The 12,142-nt window shown below is 40.9% G+C and overlaps 1 protein-coding gene across 3 annotated transcripts in view; it reads right to left on the reverse strand.

The window, feature by feature from the left end:
• Positions 1–12,142, reverse strand: part of gramd1ba (GRAM domain containing 1Ba) — a 500,575-nt gene that overhangs the window by 261,734 nt on the left and 226,699 nt on the right. Inside the window, exon 1 of one of the 3 annotated variants that reach the window (XM_078531836.1) lies at positions 11,225–11,231. The exons of the other annotated variants lie outside the window; for them this stretch is intronic. The gene's annotated coding sequence lies outside the window, so the exon portion shown is untranslated. Of the gene's footprint in view, positions 1–11,224; positions 11,232–12,142 lie in introns of those variants that run through there. 3 annotated transcript variants of the gene reach the window in all.

Consider the following 12,142-nt stretch of genomic DNA (forward strand, 5'->3'; position numbering starts at 1 on the left):
TGAGATGTTTGGCCAGGTTCAAACCGAGTTTTAAATACTGGCATACATTGTACATCAGCATTACCTCATGTTTGGCAGAATTTATCAGACTCCGGAAGCTATTATGGGCTTAAATAAAATATTACAGTTGATTTTACTCTCTGAGGAATTCAATCTTGCATTTACATCATAGTAGTATCTCCATTAATTCAAGTTGTACAATCATGCAAAATGAATGGTTGTATTGTGCATATCTAAAACGCGAGATCAATGTTTTTCCAATTGCATGGGCTACGAAGGCAAATTTCAATTGTAGTAATTCACGTGAAAATAATGAACTTGTAGCTCAGCTTTTCCAGTCACCAAAATTCATTTAATGTTCAGAGACGTTAGACACCAGCTCCATGGTTAAGGTTAGCGAGAAGAGCGGGAACTGATGTTAGACTGTGTTTCAAGATTCACATCTTCAAATTACACCACTTTTAATGTTAAAAGTAGCTGGGTATTTTCTAGCATGCAGAGTTTTGAATTACATCTTTACGGATATATGACTGTGTAACTATGTCTATCTGTTTATGGGATCAATGCCCAACACTTGTTCTGTTTGAATGAGGTCTTCTAATGAACAGAGGTCTTTGATTTTTTTTGTAGCAATTCCATTTGTACATTTGGATGACCGTTACAAACATTACATCTTTACCATGTTCAACAGACAATTAAAACTAAAATAGAGCAGCTACAGTAGTTGATATCTAATATGCTCTCCCCAGTTTTAGCACCTGCAAACTTGAGGTCATTCAAAACTCTGCAGGTTATTTCCTAATTTGCACCAACTTCCACTCACTCCTGTGCTCTACACTGGCTCCTCATGAAGTAACGCTTTGATTTTAAAATTCTCATCCATCCTTGTAATCAAATCCCTCCCTAACTCTATGGGCAGAATTTTCTGCCTACCAGGCGGGCGGGCCCGACCCAACCCAATCTCCAGCGGGCGGGGAGCCGATCCCCGCCAGAGAAGTGGGCGGGCCAATTAAGGCCCGCCCAGTGTGACGCCCAGCGGGAAGCGCAATGTGTTTCCCTTGCGGGCGGGTGAGGATTCCCCAAATGCAAGAGTGTGCTGTTTCACGCATGCGCACAAAAGAGCGCACATCTCCCTGAGGCTAAGTGCTGCCTCAGGGAGATCGCTGAAAGTTGTACAAAGATTAAAAATAGAAAAATAAAAAAATCCTTAACATGTCCCCCTCATGTGACAATGTCACAAGAGATGGGACATGTTAATAAATTCCACTAAAACTTTACTGAAGTTTTTTAAACTCTACATGAAACCTCATCCCGCCGGTGGATAAGGTTTCATGTTTTTTCAGAAGCCCGCTGGGGCTCCTGGCCTGCCCACCAACCTTAAGGTTGGACGGGCAGGGCCTTTAATTATTTTAATTATCCTGTCAATGGCCTCAATTGGCCATTGATAGGTCGGCAGGCGCACAGCTGATTTCGCTGTACCCCCGCCTTCCTGAAAATTTAAATGGGGCGGGATGACGTCGGGGGTTCCCCCCAACATCACCCCGCATCATTTTGCGCGTTGGCGAGTGGGCCCTGCCCCCTGCTCGCCAACAGCAAAATTCAGCCCAATGATCTTCTTTAGCCTTACAATCTCCTGAGATCTCTGCACTCTGCAAATGCTGGCCTCCTGCACATCCTGATTTTAATCACTCCAATTGGTGATTGAGCTTTCAGCTGACAAGGCCTAAGCTCTGGCAATCTCTCTGCCTCTCTCTCCATATTTCCTTTAAGCTGCTCCTTAAAACCAATCTTATTTTTTTAATCAACATCTCTTTATATGGTTTGGTGTCAAATACTTGTTCAATTAAATATTTTTCTGTAATGGGCCAGATCTTCCGATGTCAACAATGGCAAATGTTTCTTTTAGATCCTAACGGAAGTCACGATGAGCACACAAACACTGCAATTGCTCAAGAAATTTAAATTTCCAATGGGCTAATTTGCACTGTCCCAGACACTATGAATATTTCTGACAATGAGATCAGTGTTGGAGGCTTGGGCTAGATATACATTACTTAGTTGATACTTAGCCTAGAATTGTTAATTGTTACACTGTTTAATCTCTGATGTAACTCAGTGATTAACAGCATAACTCAATCTATCACCCAAACAACCCCAATCATACCCCAACTACCTTGACTACCCACTTCCCCGAATCCCCCCCACCTCACCTGACCGACATGACTGCCCACCTCACTGGATATTCTCAAACTGACTACTCACCACCCACAACCCCAACTGCTCTGATCCAACTACCCACCTCCCGATCCCACCGACCTGACTGCCTAGAGCCTGAATCAATTGTCCAACAACCCTGACTCCTCACCAAATTGATTACCCAACCACCCTGCTGGCCATACTGGCCACCCCCTGGCCCCCCACCAGCTTGATTACCCAACCCCTGGAAAATTGCCCAGATATGTCCTGTGCAGAAAAAGCAGGAAGAATCCAACCCGGCCAATTATCTCCCCATCATTCTACTCTTGATCATCAGCAAAGGGATGGAAGGTGGCGTCGACAGTGCTATCAAGTGGCACTTACTCAAAGGTAACCTGCTCACTGATGCTCAGTTGGGGTTCCACCAGGGCCACTCAGCTCCTGGCCTCAGTCCAGCCTTGGTCTAAACATGGACAAAAGAGCTGAACTCGAGGTGAGCTGAGAGTGACTGCTCTTGACATGAAGGCAGCATTTGTTCGAGTATTGCATTAAGGGCCCCTAGCAAAACTGAAGTCAATGGGAATCAGGGAGAAAACTCTCCACTGGTTGGAGTCATACCTAGCACAAAGGAAGATGGTGTGGTTGCTGTAGGTCAATCATCTCAGTGCCAGGACACATCGCTGCAGGAGTTCCTCAGGGTAGTGTACTAGGCCCAACCATCTTCAGCTGCTTCATCAATGACCTTCCTTCCATCATAAGGTCAGGAGTGGAGATGTTCGCAAATGATTGCACAACATTCAGTACCATTCACAACTCCTCAGATACCGATGCTGTCCCTGTCCAAATGCGGCAAGACTTGGACAACATTCAGACTTGGACTGACAAGTGGAAGATTACATTTGTGCCATACAAGTGCCAGGCAATGCCCAGCTCCAACAAGGGCGAATCCAACCATCAGCCCATGATATTCAATGGCATTATCATCACTGAATCTCCCACTACCAACATTCTAGGGGTTACCATTGACCAGAAACTGAACTGGACTAGCCATATAAATACTGTGGCTACAAGAGCAGATCAGATGCTGGCAATTCTGTGGCGAGTAACTCACCTCTTGACTCCACAAAGCCTGTCCACCATCGACCAGGCAAAAGTCTGGACTGTGATGGAATATTCTTCACTTGCCTGGATGGGAGCAGCTCCAACAACACTCATGAAACTTGACACAGGACAAAGCAGCCCACTTGACTGGCACTCCATCCACCACCTTCAACTCTCACTCCCTCCACCACCGATGCACAGTGTTTACAAGATGCACTGCAGCAACTCACCAAGTTAACAGCACCAACTTATACTCACCACCACCTTCTCAAGGGCATTTGGGGGTGGGCAAGCGATGCCCACATTCCATGAAAGAATAAAAAAATACAATTCCTGTTGTAGCCTATTCTATTATAAAGATGATTCTATTTATATGCTTATCATTCAGCGTTCTAGATATGCAACCAACAATTTAATGACCCTAGAAAATTCAAATTAAATATTAAAATTAACTTTGTTTTTGGCACTTATTGAAAATATGAACAGGTGTGCTAGCTACCACATTGAATGCATCACTTCACCAAGCTAGCTGCGATGGAATCAGTGTAACACTATGACATACAAATGGCCAGTGTTTAATTAATATTGATCCCTTGACATTTATGGGAGTGGGGGTCGGACAGTGTTTGAAAATTAAAATAAAAGAAGAAATTTTTGGAGCCATGTAGAAAATTTGTCACAACTCAAAAAAGAGAAAGGAAAGAAAAGGACTTGCATTATATAGTGTTTCTCAACTTCTGGGCACCCCAAAGCACTTTACAGTCATTAAGTTCTTTTGAAACAAAAGTAAAATACTTTGAAATAAAACAAAACAGAAAATACTGAAAATACTCAGCAGGTCAAGCTGCATCTGTAGAGAGAGAAATAGAGTTAATGTTTCCGGTCGACGACCTCTCATTCGAACAAAGTTCTTCTGAGATGTAATGACTGTTGTAATCTGGGGAAATGCAGCAGCCAGTTTGTGCCTAGCAAGGTCCCACAAACAACAATGAGATAATTGACTAGATAATCTGTTTTCATTTTAGTGATGGAAGTTGAAGGATAGCTACTGCCAGGAGACCAAACAGTCCCCTGAGTGTCAGAATAGTTATGTGCTTAAGTCTCTGGAGTGAGACTTGAATCTGTAACCTTTTTGTCTCAGACGTGCAAGTGCAACCACATGGCTGATATAGGCAATAGGGAGACAGGTCAATGCTCTGTGTAGTACAACCAACCCCAGAGCTCTAGGTCTTTGGTCTGTAGTCTGACTTACCATCTCAACCACCTCCCTCATTTTGTTCAGTTTCAATAAGGGGTGTATCTTCCAATTTGTAGCTCTAACAAAAGGTCTAACCCCACAACGTAAATTAGTCCTTCCTCTTTTCAAATGATGATGGATTTGCTGTGTATTTCCAGAATTTTCTGCTTTTTCTTTACCCCACAGACTGTAGCAGTTGAAGAAAGAGGTCTAAAACCATCTGCTCAAGACAGTGATGGCCAACATCCTGAGAATGAATTACTTAAACAGTACAAAACAAACAAAGAACACGATATCTAGCCCCAAATGGGCACCAATGCTAGCTCTAACATGAACTGTAATTCTGCTGGAACCCAACACATTTATTGTTCAGTCCTTGACATTTTTCATCTGGCTGAGGTTCAACCTTTCACTGCAGTGAGTGGAGCTCAGACTTTGATTCATATCTCAAAGCTACAGATGACTATTATTGGTGCTATCAATCGGCACTACTGTCACTGCTCATTTGATTTACAATGCAAGGGGAAGAAAAATTTCAAAGAGATCAACGTCAGCCCACAATTAAGAGCTGCCTGCTGCTCTGAAAGAGAAACAAAGAAAGGACTTGCATTTGTATAGAGTCTTACCCACATTATCAGGATGTCTCTAAGTGTTTTACAATCAATAAATTACTTTTAAAATGCAATCATTATTTTTAAACATGCAAATATAGCAGCTAAATTGCACATATCAACATCCACAAAGAACATATGAATGAATGACTAGATAATGTGTTCTTGTGAATACTGGCTCAGTGATGAAGATTAGCCAGATCACTGGGTGAACTCTCTGCTTTCTTTCAATAACGTCAACCAAAACAGACAGACCCTCAGTTAATGTCTAATCTGAAAGATGAATATCTGAAAATAAAGTATCCCCTCAATGCTGCACAAAAAATGTCAACATAAATTATATGCTCAAGTCAACATTGGGGTTTGAACTGACAATGTTCTGACTCAAATGAGTGTGCTACAAGCTGGCTAGTGCTTAGGGTTAGTGACTTTTACTCAGTGCCAGAATTGGTTGTGTAACATCAGGGCCTGAATTTTACGTTCCACCACTGGCAAGTTTTCAGGCAGGGGTTTGGGGTGGGCAGGGGAGGGAAGCATGAAATTGGAGGAACGGGATTCTCTCTGGGTTCCCGCCCACTCCAACCACACAGTGATTTTATGCTGGGGCGGGCAAGGCCTCAGATGGGAAGCCCACCCTTGCACCCCCACTCCCAGGCCTTCCCTACCCTCGCCGTCCTGGGATCCTTTAAACTTACCTAGTTCTCCAGTGTCCAGGCTTAGTCTCAGGCATCCTCATGCACTTCCTCTTTTGTCCACTGCAGCTCCTGCAATTTAGAGACTGGAGAGCTGCCAGCCAATCAGATTGGATGGCAGCTCTCCAAGGCTGGACTTCCTCCCAAGTAAAATGGGGCACTCAAAATCGGTGGGGATGTGTTCACTGCTGACTCTTTGGATGGTGGGAAGCGAGACCCCACCATCTAAAAAACTGAGGCCCAGGCCTTCGTAATGTGATATTATTTTACGGAGTAAGGAAAAATGAATGCAATACAATAGCACACAGTCATTTAAAGTGGAAATTATTCACTTCCTATTGGGTGATTGTGTCAAAATCCAATTCCAGAGTTAGAGCTTTAACAACCATCCAGTTAAAGTAATAACTTAATAACTAAACTTCAACAGCAAAAATGTTATTAGCAGTGCATTCCAATGATTATAACATGATTCAAAGCCTTTGAAGTATAGGATTCTACTTCAAGATCCATTCTGTAAAGGAGTAGTCCAAATTTCCCACTCAAAAGACAAATCTCCAACTTGACCAGTCTCAATTCAATCTAAATTATACACAGTTAGGCCTCTAGTTGTACATCTCCACATACTGCAATCTGATCATAATATTTCATACAAGATTATAAGACTTTTTAAACATTGGAGTTTTGCTGTTAATTCAAATAATAATGACATAGTCTCATAAAAATGAAACCCAAAACTTTACTATGTTTTGTGTCTGACATGGCTTTTGTTGTGGATGGGTTTGCTTATCTAGAAATGAGTGTCTTGTGTGAAAAACCCTTTGGAAAATTCAATACGAACATACGAACAAGGAGCAGGAGTGGGCCTTCAGCCCCTCAAGCTTGCTCCGCCACTTAATAAGATCATGACTGATCTGATAGTAACCTGAAATCTGCATCCCACCTATCCCCGATAACCTATCATCCCCTTGCTTACCAAGAATCTATCCATCTCTGCCTTAAAAATATTCAAAGACTCTGCTTCCACCACCATTTCAGGAAGAGAGTTTCAAAGACTCACAACCCGCTAAATGAAACAATTTCACCTCATCTCTGTTTTAAATGGGAGACCCCTTATTTTCAAACAGTGACCCCCAGTTCTAGATTCTCCCACAAGAGGAAACATGCTCTCCACATCCATCCTGTCAAGACCCCTCAGGATCTTATATGTTTCAATCAAGTCGCATCTTACTCTTCTAAATTCCAGCGGATATAAGCCTAGTCTGTCCAACCTTTCCTCATAAAATAATCCACACATTCCAAGTATTAGTCTGGTAAACCTTCTCTAAACTGCTTCCAACACATTTACATCCTTCCTTAAATAAGGTGACCAATACTGTACACAGTACTCTAGATGTGGTCTCACTCATGCTCTGTACAACTGAAGCATAACCTCCCTACTTTTATATTCAATTCCTCTCGCAATAAATTATAACATTCTATTAGCTTTCCTAATTACTTGTATACTAGCCTTTTGTGATTTATGCACGAGGGCACCTAGATCATTCTGCACCTCAGAGCTCTGTAATCTCTTACCATTTGATAATATGCTTCTCTTTTATTCTTCCTGACAAAATGGACAATTTCACCTTTTCCCACATTAAATTCCATCTGCCAGATCTTTGCCCACTCACTTAACTTATCTATATCTGTTTGTAGCCTCCTTATGTCCTCTTCACAATTACTTTCCTAGCTATCTTTGTGTCATCAGCAAATTTGGCAACCATCCCTCATCCAAGTCATTTATATAAAATGTAGACAGTTGAGGTCCCAGCGCTGATCCCTGTGCACGCCACTCGTTACATCTTGTCAACCTGCAAAAGACCTATTTATGCTTACTCTCTGCTTCCTGTTAGCCAGCCAATCTTCTATCCATGTCAATATATTACCCACTATACTATGAGCTTTTATTTTCCCAATAACCTTTGGTGTGGCATTTTATTAAATGCCTTATGGAAATCTAAGTACAGTACATCACCGGTTCCACTTAATCCACAGCATGTCACTTCCTCAAAGAATTCCATTTACTATTTAAATCATGGTCATGATGCAGAAAAAACCTTCTCATTCTGATAACTCATAACAGACGGACAGATCACCTTTAGATAAAATGATCTCATGCTGTATTATGATGATTGAATGCTAACAGGTCTCAAGAGAATTTCTCATAGGCATAATGATTAACAGAACAAATCATTTCAAAAAGGTTTGCCAGTTCTGGGGATACTTGCACTTCAATCAGTTTATTTTCATCTCATTATTATTTAGAAGACAAAGCATGCCTGTTGAAATCAAAGTTATCTTGGCAACAGCAACAAAAATATTACAAAATTACTTTGAATAAATGAGTATGATAATGCACTTATAAAATGAATTTCCAGATGGCAGCCTTTTGTTCAACAGCTTATTTCTAGTTTGCCAAATGTCCAGACATTTCTCTAGCATTAAAAAGCTGAAAAGTGTTCTGTCCTCTGGGTAATAAAGTCAGGGGATAGATTACATTCTATTTTGTTCTCAGCAAATATAAGGAAAGCACAAGTTAATACTTCTCAAAATTGGGATTCAAAGTCACTTCTTGCAGTTCAGGTGTTTCAGAAAACAATAACTGTGTCCATAAATTCATGGGTTGGATTTTAATTTGCTTTTCCCGATCCCAGCATTGGGACAAACAAGTCAGCCTTCAGGAGCCCGATCCAATTAAGAATGATGGGTGGGACCCTAAGGATCAATAGGAGGCCTTCCAGGACTGAGGGGTCGTCGGTCCCCAATGTCTAAGCTGGGAACTCTTGATGCAGACAGTAGGAAGAGATGGCAGTGCCATCTGAAGAAATTTTACAAACTTTTAAATTCTAAGAAGCCACAGATGTCAAGCCATCATCATGTTTCGGCTCCAACGGGAAGGGGGGGTGTGGCGTGCAAATGCCAATTGGAAAATTCCAATCAGTGTGTGGAAAGTGGCCTTACTAGATCCTTTAATTGGCCCAATTGACTACTGACTACCGGCAAGTGGGTAGCCATCACCTTCCCCCCGATCCTACTTTCATAAAAATTTCCCAGAGGCAGGACCATGGCAACAGCCTGGTATGTTGGCCAGTTGTGGGAAATTGCAGGCCTATCCACCTCTCATCCTGCCTCCATAACCAAATGAAAATTTGGGCCCAATAGTCTAAATGCTGTTCTTGCAATTGAGGAAAATATTACAAATCCTACGTAAAGAGTAAAAAACACCAAAATTAAATGGAACAAAAACATTTTAAGTATTCCCCAAATGTACCATGAATACAGTCCAAAATTATAAATTCAGTGGAATCCCAGGTTAATCCTCAAATTTACATGTTAACACCAAGATGTTGATGGTACAATAATGCTGACTCAGCATGCGGCTGCTTTCTAATCAGAATAACCAGGCATGAAATCTACAGTTCTGCCCAAACCCATCCCAGTACAAAATTGATAGAAATTAATTTACAACAAATCACATTTTACGGCATTTGGCATCAGCATGATGTCTGATCAAGTGGTCAGATAAATGAAAATCAACTGGGAAGGAGATTAGGTAGAATTAATTAATGGCAGACCCAAGAAAACAGTTGAAAAGTTTTTGGCAGGCTTTTGAAAGCAGTGAAGATGAAGGTGAAGGGATGTTGGGGAGAATTCTGATGGACAGGTGCAAGGCAGCTAAAAGAGCAACTGGCGGGCAATACTGGCGTGGAGAGGTGGGGAAAGATGATTAAGGCAATATTAGAGAAGTGAAGGATGTGAGCAGGGACATGAGATTGAAGGTAGTCACTGAGTTTAAGTGGAGAAAGTATCTGAATGGATTTAGTGGTATGGATCTGGAAATTGATTCATGGATCTTGAAATGGCTTAATGGTGGGACAGGGAATTAAAGCAGCCTCATGAGGACTAGGGTGGGGCTTTAAGTGGCTAAGAATGAGTGGCAACATTGTGGGCAAACCTCGCTAGAGAAAAAAAATCTTTCATTCTGATAAGCTCCTCCCCAACGTGACACGTTATTTTAATAGTGCTCCACTTCCAACACCATCAGTGCCCCTGATTTGTTTGAACTGGGCTGATAACACTGATAAATTGCTTACCACCGATCAGGAACATGTATTCAAGTGAGTCTAACCTAATTATCATTCATCGAAGTGTCATAATGATCCTTTTTTCACTGGAAGCAAACACATTGGACTTAGATATTTTTCAAACTGGTCTTTCTCGAAATGTACAGGAATGTCAGCTTCACTTCTAATACTATGCAGCCTTATGGTGTGATTAATGAACTAATTCCAACTGTACTGAATACAAGGGTGCCTTTTGTAGCCTGGGATTGTAATCAGTTCCTCATTAGGATAAACAGACTACTTCTGGACTGGATTCAAAAGTGATGAAAAGGACAAACTTTCAACTTGTCCGCATCAGCCTGTACTTTATGCTGGCATTTTAATATGTTTAGATATGTCCTAATTTATCCTTCTACAGCAGTAGATTTACATTAAAAATAATATTCAACAAATTTTACAAAAACAGTTACCTTTTTAAATATTCATGCTGCTTTTCCAAGTGGAAAAAATGTTCATTTATGCCCTAGCAAACGAAGATCATAGTATCATTTTACCATTGTTTCTATGAAAATTGTACATATAACAATTTGCCATTTTTCTTGAATTGCAGGTTTTGACGCTAACATTTTAATCTTCCAATGTGAAATCCACAATTGGATAAGTAAACTGGTAGGGGTATAAGATAAACTCATCTGAAATCAAGCACTGCTCCATGCCTACAAAGCCAGAAGCACTATGAGGAAGGCCAAAAGGAAATAGATGAATTGGATTGAATGAATGAATACTTAAGCTGATCAGAGTTTGGAAACATAAACAGCACTCGAAGATGTTCCAAAAGCCAACACTAATTTATCTTATCACTGCTTTCTACAAGGCAACATTTGTTGCATACCTCAACTAGCGCACAATTCCACTAATCAGATAGTAAATTGAAATCTTAATGCATTTAGTCATTTGGTATAGTACAGAACTTGAGTACTACTGAAAAAAAAATCACACGCTTTTCATCTTGCACTCCATCAGGACAGTTGTACAATATAACACAAGTTATCTGTTGAAACCCAATATTTATAGCAATAAGGAATTTATATTTTGAATTTTTTCCCCCCTCTGACAATATTGAGTCCACCATGCTACACAATTTCCAGTTGAAGGTGTAGGCATGTGAGCAAACTGCAGGCCTCTGCCAATGCTATTCTTGAACCGCATAGCGAACTGGATTGGTAAAGACAACAGCTATGATTTAAATACATTCACAGGTCCTGGGCAGAATTGTCATCTTACCTTTGTTGCTTCCAAATCAGCTTTTTCCATTTCTTCTGCATCGTTTATCAATGGTCAGTGGAGTAGGGGAGGGTCAGGAGCAAATGTCATATGGGAAAAGAAGGAGCATATTTAATGAAGGGAAATGCTTTTACAGCAGGGTTCTACATGCGAAAAAAAAACTACACATACTGGACAATGAAAAAGAATGGTCCAAATCTGCAGCATGCATTTTTACAAATAGATATTAGCTCAATTTTGTCATTCCCTTGTGTTGATGATTCATGAGAAAAAAAAAATTATATTACATACCACAAAATCATCACCATCGCCTACAATACTGCATTTGTCACAAGGTCAATTGTAGGAAAAGATCATATACTCATGACATTCATAGCAATTGCCATATGTTTTAAAACATTGATGCCCACAGAATAAAACTATTGAATTATTTTGGACATGACTGAATTTACTTTATTCATCAGAACGCATTAGAATTTTTAAATATATGTGCTTCTCACTCAGTGGGTGTAATATTCCATAATGCATATTGGGCATCTCCTGTAGCCAACTCCAATAATTTTTCCAAAAAAACACTAAAAAGAGCATTGAATATCTTTTTGATGCTGCTCTGTGAATGTCACCATCAGCTTAGCACACAAAAAAGAAAGAACCTGAATCAGCAAAATCTTAAGAACAACAAAAGAAACAATGGGCATATTTAATGGTGCCCACCCCCCCCCCCCCCCCCCCCCCCGGGACAGCAGGGAAGGGGGGCCATCACCGCCACCTACCCCACCAAAATGAACCATTAACTCAGAAACAATGGAAGCTTGTGATGAGACCAAAAACAGAGATAAAAGGGGCCCCAGCACTGTATATGCATGTATATATTGCCAATATGCTTGGTAGGTTAGCGGGAATATGGGAGAAAACGTG

This window comes from Cetorhinus maximus, chromosome 2 (genome assembly GCF_964194155.1).
Source record: "Cetorhinus maximus chromosome 2, sCetMax3.hap1.1, whole genome shotgun sequence".
NCBI classification, from domain to species: Eukaryota; Metazoa; Chordata; class Chondrichthyes; order Lamniformes; family Cetorhinidae; genus Cetorhinus; species Cetorhinus maximus.